A 15982-nucleotide genomic window follows, 5' to 3' on the forward strand; every position below is an offset into this window, starting at 1 on the left:
TTTTGCTGGAAATGATACTGTAAAGCTCCTAAGAATATGGACAAATATTCACAGCCACAAATTGTTCATTCTTTCCACTCAGCATGCACATAAGATGATACATTTGCATGCTAGGATCTGTAAATCTGTGATTATTCATGGCATATATAAGCAAATAAAAAAATGTGTTTCCTCTAAGCCAGTGGTTCCCAAACTTTAACAGCCTGTGAACCCCGTTCACTAGCACGTCAGGTCTCACGAACCCCCTCTTAAAAATGAATATTTCCAGGGATTTTCTCCTGTACCTGAGTATAAATTATAAAAGCAGTGATCTTGGAAATATAAAATGTGTTTTTATGACATGCTTATTACACACTATTTATTATTAATTATTTATCATTACAGTATTTTTATTACATTATGAAAACGGCAACACTCTTCCAAGATCTCACTCAAAAGAGTTCCTCCTACACAAGCATTCAGGTCTTGAGCAGTCCACGCAAACAGCGCACGTTACAAAAAAGCTTAAACTTGTTCTTCATAATAATTTTAAAAACAATACTAGTTGCCTATTTAATTTTAAAAGCAGCAAAAAATATTCACCTCTCTTTCCATTTCTTATAAGGAGTCTTGAAGTTTAAATCTCCTCAGTGTGATAGATATACTTGCTTTGATCTGCTTAGCTCTTGGAAGTCTAGGAGGGCTCCGGGCTGCTGGCCCCATGCTGCCTGGGATCCCTAGGGACAGCTCTGTCCAACATTAGGGAATTTTTTTCCCAAGAACCATCTGTAACATTTCGTGAACCCCCAGGGGTTCATGAACCCCAGTTTGGGAATCATTGCTCTAAGCTTATAGAAACTTTTTAATTTTAAGAATAACTGAAATGTACTAACATCAAGAAATTGAACTGTGCATCAGCATTGGGTGAACCAGAATTAAATAGTGTTACAGTAGATGACAGCCTTAGAATGTTAACCCTAGTCCTTTAGTTAAAAAAGTCGTTTTTGTTGCCTTTGCCCTTGCGAACTGAAGCACAGTGTCAGAGAGACCCAAAGACTAGCCAATGGCATTTTCAAGTAATAAAATAGTGAGTGTCACTTACCAGCTTCACTGTCAGATTTGTACCACTGTCTATGAGGATCTTGTATCTGATGCTGAGAACAGGAAGCATATCCTTTGCAGTACTCCGAAGAGGATACTGAATCTAAAGAAGATGATGCATCTGACACAACCGGTTGAAGGAATGGCAGCCACAAGGCATGAAGAGAGCTCTTGGATTCAGTGCAAGGATCCCCCTGTTTCTTCTCTTCATGTTTGTGCCGTTGTCACAGTATCACAGCTGGGCTCTCACTTCATTTCAGTTCGTCCTTATATCTCACTGACTGACTGGTGACGCACCACCACTTAAATACCCACGAGGGCACGGCTGACAATGTTCTAGGAGGTTGGAGGAAAACGTAGTTCTCAGAAAGTCTGGAAGTTTCCATGAGATTCTACAAAGGCCCAGAACATTCCTGGAGATTAGTGAAAAATGGATCCACATACAGAATACCTGAAACATTTTACTTCAAATATTCTATGTTCCCCTTTGTCGCTAACAATAAAAAGAGCACCCCAAGCCCAGTGCCCCCCAAGCCCAGCACCCGAGGCAGTCACCTGGGTTACCTGTCCCTAAATCCAACCCTGGACAGGAGCTGCTCCATGTAGACATGCTTCTTTCAAGGCTGGGTTGCCATAGCTCCACGCCACACCGGAACAAGAACACAGAGACTTGTACCTTGTTCTAAGTGTGACTGCGCCTAACAGGCCTTCTGTTCTCACTCTATGAGTGTCCCATCAAATACACACTCTCTCTTACCCCCATTGTCCCAAAAAGCTGGCATATAGCATCCAAACTCTTCCCAGTGCCTCTCCATCAGTGGCTGATAATTGTTTACAGTGGCTCATAAAGCACTGTTAGCCAGGCCAGGCCATAACACGATGATGTAAAGCAGAGGTTCTCAAACTTGGGGGTGGGCATGGAATGTATTCTGGCGAGGCCTGAGAAGCTTTAGGGGAAAAAACAAACAAAAAACCCCTTACTATGCACATTTTACCCATAGCAATGAATAACTAGCAAAGCTGATTCATCCGGACATATCAGGTCCTCAGATGGCGCTGTGCATTTTGATAGATTTCTGTTAAGCTTGCATAGTATTATACAAAGTCGTTGCCCTCTGTACGTTAATCCATTTGCTACGACACAGTGTGCACATTTAATTTGGAAGCACTGACCACAATTGCAGTTTTGCTTTTGCTCTTATTACAATGGATCGTTGGCTCTGTCTGAATCAATGCCTTACCGTTTTTAATATTTAGTGAGAGTTGCAGGTTGATTTTTCATTAACTGGTATATGAACTTGTATGGCAGGGGGGCATAAACTACAGACACAAAGAAGGGGGGTGCAATCAAATAAGGTTGAGAACCACTGAAAAAGTGCCGTCCCACCCTCTTTTCTTGTATCTTGCATATTTGGAAATGGTACTATGGAGTTCTTGGCCTTTTGCACTTTATTTTTTTCTTTTTAATTTTTTTTTCTTAATTTATCTTTTTAATTAATTCAGGGCTGGTTAAAGGAGGCTCAAGAAAAGGCACAGTTAACAGCTGTGCATCCTTCCCCACTCTGTGCCTGCCACCGTGCCTCAACCTGACATAGAGGGATCACCTCTAAGAGCAAGAGGGTTGTTTAGGATGCAGCCAAGGCGATGCTGCTCCAGAGAGACTGCCAAGTGCATACTGTAGTGGGGTGGTTTTTTGTGATGTAGCCACTCATCAACTAGCAACTGTACCGAGGTCTGTTAACTCATTTCATGGATCAACTCTCAGACGGCAACAACTTTTGGTCACTACATTTTGTCCGTTCCTTTTAAAACTATATGAACAAACAAAGTGCTTTTGGTTACAGTATGAGACATGTCTCCAGAGGAGTGGAACAAGTGACTCACTGGGAGCTGGATGACTCTGATTAGTGAATGAATGTCAAATCACACTGGGTGTTATACAGAGTTTTTTATAACAGCCCCATCATTTAGGATCAGCTCTTAAGATACCTTCCCTCACTCCATGCCTCACTGTGATTCATTTGCATTTCCCTTCACAGGTCTGCACAGGCCTTTCTGACCATGCAACAGCTGCTATGCTTTTGTGTGTGAAATGCAGGGGCGGCTCCAGGCACGCCAAGTGCGTGCTTGGGGTGGCATGCCGCGGGGGGTGCTCTGCCGGTCGCCGGGAGGGCGGCAGGTGACTCCGGTGGACCTCCCGCAGGCGTGACTGCGCAGGGTCCGCTGGTCCTGCAGCTCCGGTGGACCTCCCGCAGGCGTTCCTGCGGGCGGTCCACCAAAGCCGCGGAACCTGCGGACCGTGGGACCAGCGGACCCTCCGCAGGCATGCCTGCGGGAGGTCCACCGGAGCTGCCTGCCGCCCTCCCGGCGACCAGCAGAGCGCCCCCCCCCCCCACGGCATGCTGCCGTGCTTGGGGTGGCAAAATGTCTAGAGCTGCCCCTGGTGAAATGAATCTCTGTGTTCCTGAAATGCAAGCATATTGAAAATAGTTATTTTGTCACTGGGGGTAGATTGCCACATCTGGAACCCAAGGCTTCTTCATTAAAAAGTCTAACAGAAACCATTGGTCTTTGTTTAATGCTATTTTCAGGGCCTGTTGAGGCTGGCAAGGTGGTGAGGATGCAGTTCACAGGCATGGTCGCTTCCTGAGCTGAGCAGCATGAAAACTTTGGTTTAGTCAGAGACAATAACAAATAGTGTGTCATACTGGAAATGTTCATAGTGCCTCTGACGGATTTATGTTCAGCGAGCAATGGGAGACAGCCGTGAGCCTATCTGGGCTTCACACCACCAGCAGGATGACTAGCAGACACTTATTTCCCACTCTAAGCAAGTTTCCCATTTTGTTATCTTCTTGCACAAGCAGCACAGCTGGCATCCCACCTTGACAAATTAGCCTCGCCTCGCAGAAATGATTAGGTGTTCTTTACCAGGAGGAAGCACAATAAAATGTAACCAGCTATCTGAAATTACCAGCCCTGCACTGGGATAAAACATCCACTAAGTACATCAGAAGCACAACTCCTGCTCCTTAGCTTAGGCCCTGTCTAAATTATGGTTGCTAACACCAGGTCAACTGCAGTAGATTTAGCAGCATAGCAATTCCTGCAGACTAGCTGGCAGGTGCCATTACTCCTTTCTGTCTAGTCACTTACATGCTAATATGCACATGCAGAACTTAGCACTGTGACTCAGGCACTCACATCTGTAAAACAGGCCCAAAGGGGATCTGTGATTGCTACAGACATCCATAGTCACTGTACTTTTTGAAACTAAAAAGGAATCATAGTTGTACTTTCCCTAGTCTGCTCTTCAGTGGTTTTCAGAACTCTCAACTCTTCCTCACCAGGGAGTGGCTAGGATGAGAGAGAGGAAAACCTCAGCTGCTTAAGGCTTGTCTAAATGGGGAAACTGACCAGCAGAACTATAGCATTAATATTATACCACTATAGCTACGTCAGTACAACTCCCGCACGTGCACACGTGAGAGTTTTTTTCAGTATAACTCATGTCACATTGGAAACAGTTTAAGATGTACCAAAAAAGTAACTTTTATTCCAGAATAGAATGTCCACATAGGGAATTATAGTCGTACCACTACAGTGGTATAATTACACCGGTACAGTTCTGCTGGGCAATTTCCCCATATAGAGAAACCTTTTCTTGCAGAAGGGTTGAGAAAATAATCCACAGCATCCTGAAGGAACGGATCCTAGGAGCTTGAAGCCAAAGACATTCAGTATAATACACAACATGTTGCAAATTAAAGACCATATAATGATACCTAAGCACAAAGGGGACAAAGTTAAGGTAAGGTGAGAATTCATTCTCAGCTAAGTGTTTCCTGATTACTGTTGCATTAGCATAGGGTATTTTTGGTTGGATTTTGTGTTTGTTTGTTTCATGGAATTTCTTTGGTTTAGAGCAAAATGGAGAAGGAGGGAGGGAAATAATACTCAAAGGGCTAGTCTACACTTACCAGCCGGGTCGACGCGGTGAGTTCGACTTCTCGGAGTTCGAACTATCGCATCTAATGTGGACGCGATAGTTCGAACTCCGGAAGCGCTGCGGTCGACTCCGGTACTCCACCACTGCAAACAGCGGTGGCGGAGTCGACCTTGGAGCCGCGGACTTTGATTCCGCGGCGTCTGGACGGGTGAGTAGTTCGAACTAGGGTACTTCGAATTCAGCTACGCTATTCACGTAGCTGAATTTGCGTACCCTAGTTCGACCCCGCTTCTTAGTGTGGACCAGCCCAAAGAAACCACAAGATTAAAGTGGGTTGGGGAAGGAGGAGCTACAGTGTGTGTGTGTGTATATATATACACACATGGGGATTGGGAGGGTCTGAGGCGTTCAAACGTACATATGTGTGAGACACCCTTGCACCATATCCCCTTTATTTAAAAATCTTTACAAGCAACTGAAAAATCCTTACAAGCAACTGAAAGCCCAGCACTTCCATCTCAGCCACTGTGCTTATTATTATTAAATATGTATCGTATGAGAGTGGTCACAGCGGAACTGAGATCACAGTGCAAACATAGAAAAGAGAAAACCCTTGCCCTGAAGGGCTTTCAGTCTAAAGATGCAACCAGACCAAGGGTAGAAGAAGAGGCTAAAACATACAAAAGATGAATATGGTGAGGAATTAGCACAGCTTTAGGGTATAGTTAGCTACATGTATTGGATTTTTTATAAAGGGAAAGAGGTAGGGATGATGGATTGTAGGAAAAAGGGAAGAGGAACAGGCAGCACTGTCACTTCCCTACCTGTTATCAGTAGGCGGGTTCTGTAGGCACTATGGCAAAATAACTCTTAAGGAGAGATTAATTGCTATTGAATTGTATGTGCTTTCTGAGCTGTGTATGTACAAGGGCTGGCCACATCAGCACATTCTACTTACTGTGCAGGCCAGGTGAAATATTTTCAGACATCTCCCCCTGTTATTTCTCCACTCTTGTTTTTTAAAACTTTGCAAAGTGCAGACACCTTGCTAAGGGAAACTGCCATTCACAGGTTGGCATTGCAAAGCTCAGCCAATTTGGAGTTATCTGCATGGTGTCTAAAAGAGAGTCAGATTTTTTTTTCTTTTCCTTTTGTAAATGGGGGAGAAGGGGAAAGTGCCTGGTCCCAAGCTAGTATAAATCGGTGCAGCTCCATTTACATCACTGAGCACAGAAGCCAATGGAGCTACACTGATTTATACCAGCTCAGGATCTGGTCCACCGTGTCTCTCCCCTGTACCCCATACTCACACTTGTATCTCAAGAACAATCAAAAGGATCATCCTCAAACTTTTCTTTCACACACACTAACACAAATCGCAGAGGCAAGCATGGCAAATTCCAACCCCAAAGGAGAATCTTTGAGAAAGGCAGGAGCAAGTGAAAATGGGACTTTGAACAAAAACAAACAAAATGTCAAGTTAACCACAGCTTTTTCTACTGGTGAAAGTGCCTACATATAGTTGTTCAGACCAGGAATGAAATTCTAGAATATACATATAATTGTGTTCTTGCCTGAGCCTGGCAACAAGCAGGAAGAGGGCAGAGGGAACTCAGATTATCAGATGATCCTAGGAAGAGGAGGAAGGTCATAGCTACTGCTGCATTTATTACCACTACAATGAGCTGCCATTGTTTACTGTATACAGGAGGACTGGCATGCAAGGAGATGCTCAGTCTGGATAAATAAACAGAAAAGGCCCGGGTCCAAGTCTGAATGAACAATAGCCCTGGGGAGAATGCAAGCCACCTCTTTGACTGGACTTCCCTCCAGGAAACCCAAGTCGTAATAAAGTCCTCCTGTATCCTGTTCCCTAGTCTAGGGCATTGACTCAGTTCCAGCTTATCATACAGATCATATTTCCAGAAGTGGCTGAATACAGACCGTATACATTGAAGAAAGCCCTAGCAAATGTTCAGGAGAGAACTATCCAACACTGGCAAGGAGCAGAGCTGGCCTTAGTAGTTTTGGGAGGACCTGTGAAACAATTTTTCTCCACCTCCATTCCCCTCAAACATAACTGACACCTTTCTTTTATCCTCTGATTGCCCCCAAAGTCCAGCCTGAAGAATTTGCTCCTCTGGCTCCTGTGGCAAGAGAAGCAGAGCAGGGGCTGCTTGTTTTGGAGTCTATTCCTATTAGCCAAGATTTGGGAAGTGTTTTGCAAGGGACTGTGTCCAAATAAGTGGAATTCTACTGCCTCATCTACAGTAGGGTTGTATATATATTTTGGTAAATTTAGGATTTATAATGCTTTCCATTACCTTTAATAACCTTTCTATGAGGTAGGGATTACAGTCACCATTGTATTGGTGGGCAAACAAAGGCAGAAAGGTTAAGGTCTTTGTTTTACAAGATGTCCTCTGATTTTTAGTGCCCTTAGATTTTGGATGCCCAGTCTGAGATGCTTGGGTCTGATTGTCAGAATGCTTGCAGTTCCTGCTGACTGCAAACTAGATTTCTGGGTGTGCAATGGTTCTGAAAATGAGGCACATGTTGGACACTCAAAAATGGAGGTACTCACTTTTTAAAAATGTGCTTTAAGTGAGTTGACCAAGAGGACTGGGAGAGTCAATGTCCAAGCCAGGGTCAGAACTAGGGTGGTCAACACTCCCAGAGGCTACTGAAGCCAAACGGGGAGATTTTAGGCGCTAAAAGTCCGGTGGCACAGCGGGGCTAAGGCAGGCTCCTTGCCTGCCCTGGGTCCACGCCACTCCCAGAAGCAGCCAGGATGTCCCTATGGCCTGGGTGGGGCTAGGGGTTCTCCACAAGCTGCCTCCACCCTGAGCACCGACTCCACAGCTCCCATTGGCCAGGAACTGTGGCCAATGGGAACTCCAGGGGCTGTGCCTGTGGGCAGCAGCAGAATACAAAGACCCCCTGGCCTTCCCGCCTAGGAGCTGCTGCCAGAGAGATGTACCAGTTGCTTTTGGAAGCAGCCCTAGGTAAGTACTGCCCGGCCGGAGCCTGCACCCCTCACCCCAACCCACTGCCCCAGCCCAGAGCCTGCACCCCACACTCAAACTCCCTCTTAGAACCCGCACACCACATCCCTTCCTGTCAGGGCTGGATTAACTCTCCTGTGGGCCCAGGGCTATTGGATTTTGTGGGGCCCATGGAGTTTTGGAGTGGAGGAATGGGTTCAGGGCTGGGGCAGGGAATTGGGATGTGGGAGGGGTTGCAGCTCCAGCTGGGGGGTGGGCTCTGGGGTGGGGCTAGGGATAGGACAGGTGGTTGGGGTACAGCAGGAGGTTCAGGGGGTGGGCTCTGGGAGGGAGTTTGGGTGCAAAAGGGGGCTCCGGGCTGGGGTACAGGGTTGGGGTGCAGGAGAGGATGCGGGGGTGCAGGCTCCGTCCGAGAGGCACTTATCTTGGGCGGCTCCTGGTCAGCAGCGTAGCAGAGCTAAGGCAGGATCCCTGCCTGGCCTGGCTTTGTGCTGCTCGGCTCCATGAGGAGGCTGGCATATCCGGCCCCTAGGCCGAGGGTCCAGGCCACTCTGTGCAGTGCACACTGCCCGTGCCCGCAGGTGCTGCCCCCGCAGCTCCCATTGGCTGCAGTATCCGGCCAATGGGAGCTGCGGAGATGGTGCTGGGAGCAAGGGCAGCGTGCCGAGATTCCCTGAATACCCCTCGCCTAGGGGCCGCAGGGGCACATCGTCAAGCCGGCGCTCATGGCTCCAGCCCCAGGGGAGGCGCCGAGGCTCAGGGACTGGTGTCTGGCCTGCGGTGTGGAGACTTGCTGTGGGCTGGATGAAAAGAAGCAACGGGCTGCATCCGGCCTGTGGGGCCCCCCTTAGCCCAACACCCTGGGCTGCAGCCCCTAAAGCCCCTGCATTAATCTGGCCCTGCCTCCTGCACACCAACCCCGTGCCCCCAGCCTGGTGAAAGTGAGTGAGGGTCGGGAAGAACAAGCAACCGAGGGAGGGGGGATGGAGTGAGCAGGGGGTAAGGCCTCAGAGAAGGGGCAGGGCAATGGTGTTTGGGTTTGTGCAATTAGACAGTTGGCAACCCTACCAGAACATAGGAATCCCTTGTTCTCAGTCCCATGTCTAGTCCACTAGCACATGCTGCAGCTGCCTTGGAAATCAGGATGGATGGAAGTTCTGTATGCCTTCATATCTTGCCCATATGCTGCTGTAAAAGAAACACATATAAGCATATTTATATCGGAAACTGTTTAGTTCACCATGTTTATTATTTTATATGGGGACATGCATACTTGAAATCTGTCTCTTTCAAGAAATAAGATGTACGTACAGTCTTATGGCAAAAAGAAGTGGCTATATTCTCTCCTCCCTTAGTAGAAGTTGGAAATACACTATCCTTATTTTTACATTTCCTGTTCCAGGAAGGAAAGACTTTTTTAAATTATAGACTTTGCCTTCCAAAGTTGAATGAAACCAGAATTTCTGCTGATCCTTAAAGAATTATCTGAACTTCTACTTCGGGGGGAAAAAGTGTCCTTGCATCACTTGGAAAAAATGCAGCATATTTCTCTATGATTCACTAACACATCATTTTCTCCATACACTGTTAATGTAACCTGTTAATATAAACAAAGACCTTCCATTGACCAGCATGTCAAATGCTTATTTGTTCCTGTTGAAGTGCCATACAGGGAAAATATTAAAGACAAAGTCCAGGTTTTCAAAGGTATTTAGGCTCCTAACTTTCATTTAAAATCAGTGGAGGTAGGCACCTACAGGGCCGGCTCCAGGGGTTTTGCCGCCCCAAGAAGCCAAAAAAAAAAAAAAAAAAAAAGCCGTGATCGCAATCTGTGGCAATTCAGCGGGAGCTCCTTCGCTCCGAGCGGGAGCGAGGGACCCTCCGCCGAATTGCCGCTGAATACTTGAAAGTGCCGCCCCGCTCTGGAGTGGCCGCCCCAAGCATCTGCTTGATAAGCTGGTGCCTGGAGCCAGCCCTGGGCACCCAAATACCTTTGAAGATCTGGGTCAATCTCACCAGTGTCTTCCTCATTGTAGCCATTATTTCTCTCTAGGGGACTTCCTCCCCGCCCCCTTCAAATTATTTTTTAAGTAGGGGTTTTGAAATCATCTGTTTCTCAATGAAATGTTACAAGCAGGGTCTTAACTGCTTAAAGGTCCTATGACATCTGTGGTACAAATAGGGATATAAGTGCTGACATAATTTCAATTTAGATTGATATGTTCTAAATTCTTCTTAGACAAGGGATTCTTCTTTGCCTCTTATCCTGAACTATTATATAGTAACTCTGTGCGCTGTTAATCACCTGATATGTTCCACTTTCGAAGTGGCTACATTTCAGTGATGGGTGAAGTGTTTGTTCTATAAGTATATGTTATTAAATGTTTGGGGATCCCACATGATAAAAGGTATTTTAGTAATAGGTTTTCCGCACTGATATCACTTTAAATTGGCCATACTGTGTCACACATCTGGGGTGCTGTATTATGATGATTTAAATAAAAATCACAACTTGCCTTTGAGGTAAAGTATTATCCCCATTTTATAGAGGGGGAAACTGAGGCAACGAAGATACCTGCCTGCTTTTCAGAGTTTGATAGGAGCTGGATGTACTCAACTACTCTTAAAAATCAGGCAATAAGTGATTTGTTCAAGATCAAACTGTGGCAATACAAGTATTAGAATTCTGGAGCTTCTGACAGTCAGTCCCAGGCTCAACCCACTGCTAGATGATACTACTTCCCTATATATTAGAACCACAAACAGGGCTGGCTCTAGGTTTTTTGCCGCCCCAAGCAAAAAAAATTTTGGCTGTCCTCCACCCCAGCCCTGGGCTCTCAGACCCTCCCACCAGTGCCCTCCCCGACCTGCATCCCCTGTCACCCTAGCCCTGGGCTCTCCCTCCCGCCCCCACCCACACCCCCTGCTGCCCCAGCCCTGGGCTCCCCTGCACCAGTGCTGACTCTGCCCACTCCCCCCTCGCCTCAAGCTGGTCCGGCGCTGGCAGGGTCAGGGTAAGCAGCAGGGCTCTCGGGCCACACCTCAGCCCAGGGTCCCTCCAGCCAGGGCTCCCACCTCCGGGACCAGCTGGGACCCAGGAGGGCAGAGCCAGGGGACCTCCCCGGCAGGGGGATGAGGAGCTGGGGCAGGGTAGCCCCGAGGGAGCGGAGCCCCAAAGAGCGGGACATGAGCCCCACACGGCAGCACCCCGCCCTCCATGGCTCCGCTGCTGCTGCTGCTTCTGTCCACCCTGCCACAGTCCCTGGGCGGCTCGGGCCACTTCGCCCAGCCCCAGCTGTGGTGCTGGGGGGCGGCTGCCCTGCAGCACCTGCAGGAGTCTCCGTGTGCCCCACGGGGTAGCCCCCAGCCTGAGTGTCCCCCACTCGGAGCCTGCCTGGCCCAGCCACAAGGTGGAGGCGCTGCTCCCCCACGGCGCGAACCGCAGCGGCCCCAGGGCGTCCCCCGCGCACGACGCGCTGCTGCTGCCAGGGCCCGCTCTAGGCTTTTGCCGCCCGAAGCAAAACAAAAAAAAACACAACGGAATGCCGCCCCTGAAAATGTGCCGCCCCAGGCACATGCTTGGTTTGCTGGTGCCTGGAACTGGCCCTGACCACAAAGCCATCAAGTGTAGATAGATGATGAACACATGTATATCTGGGATCCCAACAACCTTGGTCTGCAGTCAAAGACTTAGGGTTTCTGTCGTTAGGCATTTCTCCTGCAGGACAAAGTACTTGCACCTAAATGCCTATCTGATGTAGGCTGTGTCCAAAGATACCGAAATAAATTCTGCCCACTGTAGTCAGTGACACAGAACTGATTTAACACAACAAATCTAGGTTCTTATTCATTTGAGGGTGAATGTTACGTTGTTGGGTCTTGGGAAATACAATAAAGCCCACTCTGCAACACTGTGATGTTTGTATCACGGTATGATGAAGTTACATCATAGCATTACATCACCTCATACTAACTCAACATCACCACATGAAGATGCAGGCTGGGATGCTCCTTCGCAGCACTGCATCAAGAGACACAGGATACATTTGGGACTCCTGTAAGGCAGACTGAAGATAATAAGGATTGTCCTGGATGCTTTGGAATGAAGATGGGGGATGGCTCTATCCAACCTAGGAGATTCTAGAACGATTGCAATACCCATTTCAGAGGCAGATGATTTTTATCAGGGGAATGGGAGATATGTGGGGGAGTATGGAGAGTAAACAACAACTGTAATTTTGGGGGTGTGGAGACAAATTCTGGGTCTAACAATGCCATTTGTAAGGCTGTGCCACTCCTCAGTACCCCTTCAGTTCAAGCCCTGGTACCATGATTCCTATGGTAGGCATGATTCCTATTGCTGAATGAGGATTTGTTCCTGCAGTCAATGTACAATATTCCCATTGTGAGATCTGGGGATGACAGCAACTTGTTTGACTGATGTACCAGACAGCCAGAGAAAAAAACAACTAACACACCAGTACTAGGTGCTCTCCTCGGCATGGCAAAGGATCAGACTGATAGATCAAGATATGGATGCATTCCCGAGGCACCTCCATTAAATGCTGAATCTCCTAGAAGACACTTTTTTGTCATGTGTTTGTTTCTGCAGAGTAAGTCTGACTGTAAACAATGGTGCCTGCAGATGTATGGACAGTGTGCACAGTGCGTATTATTGGCAGGGGCACCAATTGGGGGGCGGGGCCACCCAGATTGGGGGCAAAAGAGGCAGTTTGGCATAGATCCCCTGTTTGAGAGGGCTCCAAACCAAGTGATATTGCGACCCGGTTCACCAGCTCACAACACCACTCACTGAAATTTGGCCCAGTGGCCCCTCTCTCATGCGACTCCAAGCACCAGGGTGCAATTCCCGGAGCAGGGAGCAAGGCCCAGCCCCTCAGGACAAGAGCCAAACTGCTACTGTGGGGTGAGTGTGGTGCAGTTGTGTGTACCATGAGGAAAATTTCAGAGAATGCCCCGACTGCAAATGCCCACAAGCCATAAACTATTCTGAGGGCAACCTGGCATGTGATCATTTGAACTCATCCAACCCCAAGTGATCAATGACACAGCTAATTTAATCTAAGAACTCTGGATATTTAATAATTTAAGGGTGAGTGTTATGCCTTTGAAAGTGAGATACTGATGGTACTGAACAGAGCAACAAACCCTGCTGCTGACAGTGCTCCCTGTTATGTCAGTCCTGGGCTCCAGGCTCCTCTACCACTGTATTTCACTCCTCACCTGCAGGAGCATCCACTTCTATTAGAGCTCTGCCACCCCCCACCCCACCCATTACTCCACATCCCATTCCTCAGCCTCAATATGTGCAGCTATTACAGTTTGGGGCTCCTCACAGCTCAGAAAATGCACCTCGGTCTTCACTTGTAGCCTCCCTGGCTATCCCCATTCTATTCTGCACCTGAGTCAAGATTTCTAGTTGTGCTGCTCAACATGGGGGAGTAGTAAAAGGGACAACTGAGGCTACCAAGCACTAGCCTGTAATGAAACATTTAATTCCCAGCCTAAGCCAGGTATGAACCTGTTTACTGAAAGCATGGTCTTGAGTTTAAAGCGGAAGCCTCAGAGACAGAAGACCTCAGTATTATTCCCAGCTCTGCCACCAACTTGCTGTGTGACTTTGGGAAAGTCACATAATTTCAAACTGTACCTCAGTTTCCCCATCTGCCTAATAATGCCCATCCCATGGGAGTGTTCCGAGGGCTAATGCACATTCTAAAGCCCTTATCTTGTCATGCTGGACTCGGACCTTTCCAAAGCAGAGAGCACTGAGTGGCTGACACATCAGGACACCTACCCTGCTATTTTTGCTGTTTATGGGACATTCCGTTCCAGTATTTCCTGCAGAAAAGCATTCACTGTAAAAAACCCTAATCTAATGTGCCTGCTTAATGTACTGCTAATGCATGCAAAACTTTTGCCAAAGACATCTAATATCAGGGCCACAATGTGTTCAGAATAAACTCATTACATTTACATCTAAATCACTGTTTAGGGAATGAGGACCATGATGGATAATGAATTCATGCACAGTGGTTATGGGTACCTCTTCTGGAGAAAACAGTGTGGTATTAATTTTTTGTTAAATATGCTTCATTTTACTATGTAATGGACTATGCAGGTTGGGGATGAAGAGTCCATCCATGCATCTTGTGTTGTCCTCTTGAACACTTCCTTTAAGAGAGAGAGAATTATTTCACCTAATATCATATTTCATACTTGCTCTGTTGGTCGAAGGCCAGCAGAGACTTAGATAGATTCAATCTGTTTGGTGCTTAATGTTTCAAACAAACGTGGACTGAAGTCTTAATAGAGTTAATTAGTTGTCAATGTTCTGAAGTGAAGAGAAATGTGCAAATAAAAATCTCTTTACTCTTTCACACTGGACTGAACAGGCTCTTGATCCAGGGCTGGTGCCAGCTGTAGAAACTCCATGCTGCAACAGTTTAGAATACACTGTGATCTATGCAAGAGCAAAGTCCAGCTGAGACCAGCTAAGTTCATGTTGATTCAGGTCATGTCTACCCTATGGGCACAGCTGTCTTCCTCTATAGATGGAATGTTTTTTTCCATTAATGTAAGTAATCCATATTCCTGAGTGATAGTAACTAGGTCAATGAAAGAATTCCTCCATCAATCTAGTGATGTCTACACTGTGGGGGTAGATTGGCTTAACTACTTTGGTTTGGGATGTGAATTTTTCACACCCTAAGTGACATAGCTAAGTCAATTTAAATTTTAAGTGTAAACCAGGCCTCGGCTAACGGAGAAGATTTCACTTTAGCTCCCCTGTCTCCTGATTAGTTATATAGTATATACATAGTGGGCCTGGCCATGGGAGGTGCAGTACCAATTCCCAAGATACCCCAGGAAAACCTGAGTAGAGGAATTACCATAGTGGATCAAACTAGTGGCCCATGCAGTCCAGCACTCTGTCTCGGACAGCATCCAGTACCAAATGCTTTAGAGGAAGGTGTAAGAAACAACAGAAGGTAGTTACGGAATAACCTGCTCACAAGAAAAGTTTCTAATCCCCATTGTTTAGGGGTTGGTCTATGGCCAATCGAGTTTCATCATGTATGATCAATGAAGTTCAAAGAGAAAACATGAGATTAAATAATGAAAAGTTAATTAGATTTTAAAGGACTCTCTGATAATAATCTGTAAGACTGTTAGTAATGCAAGGAAGGAATTTATTTTTACGATACTTTGTTTTTATCTTGACATTTTCCTTTACAATGGCATGCTAATTTAAGCCAGTAGTCGTGATGGGGTAAAGTTCAGCGGGAGAACGTGATAGAGCACAGATCCCTTTTATTCCAGGTTCTGAGCCTTTCAAAGTCCTGTTCTTCTGATTTAAGGAGTTGTTGTGGAAACTTTCCAAATGTACAGGGTGTGCCTGGCTTTTCATATCTATTCACATCTTTTTGTGTGTATTTCAATTAAACCAAAACAATTGGGGAAAGAAATAACTTTTGTTTAATTTCTGCTGTGATTAAATGCCTGACCCAGCATCACAGAAGTTAATGGAATCCATCATTACTGAATGTAGTTGATATTTTTGGAGAAATCTCTAGCTTTTCATTAACTGGAATAAAACACAAGCCCTGGGTATATCCCAAAGACCAGATTCTTCTCAATTTCAGAATTTTCCATTTCAAATAGGCAAGGAAATAACTTATTTAGGTGTTAATATTTGTCCTATCTTTCCAAAATTGTTTCTATGAACATGGACTATCTATTAAAAGACATTTCCCAAGATGTAGAGGAGTGGTGTCTCCTCCTTCTGTCCTTATTGGGGAGAACAGAAATAGCCAAAATGAATATCTGCCCACTCAAGAATAACTTGTATCATTAGCCTATTGCCTTTCAAGGTCTCTCCCTTGCTCTTTGTTCAAATAAGCAGGTTTATCATTTAATTTATATG

General features: G+C 46.3%; 1 protein-coding gene across 3 annotated transcripts in view; it reads right to left on the bottom strand.

The window, feature by feature from the left end:
• The window catches only part of PRR5L (proline rich 5 like), an 88435-nt gene extending 79251 nt beyond the window's left edge, over window positions 1–9184 (bottom strand). The window contains exon 1 of one of the 3 annotated variants that reach the window (XM_039538596.1): window positions 9103–9184. The gene's annotated coding sequence lies outside the window, so the exon portion shown is untranslated. Of the gene's footprint in view, window positions 1–1081; window positions 1102–9102 lie in introns of those variants that run through there. The other 2 variants (XM_039538597.1, XM_039538602.1) reach the window with 2 other exon arrangements.
• Between the last annotated feature and the right edge of the window lie 6798 nt (window positions 9185–15982).

Source organism: Mauremys reevesii, linkage group 4, assembly GCF_016161935.1.
Source record: "Mauremys reevesii isolate NIE-2019 linkage group 4, ASM1616193v1, whole genome shotgun sequence".
Taxonomy (NCBI): Eukaryota; Metazoa; Chordata; order Testudines; family Geoemydidae; genus Mauremys; species Mauremys reevesii.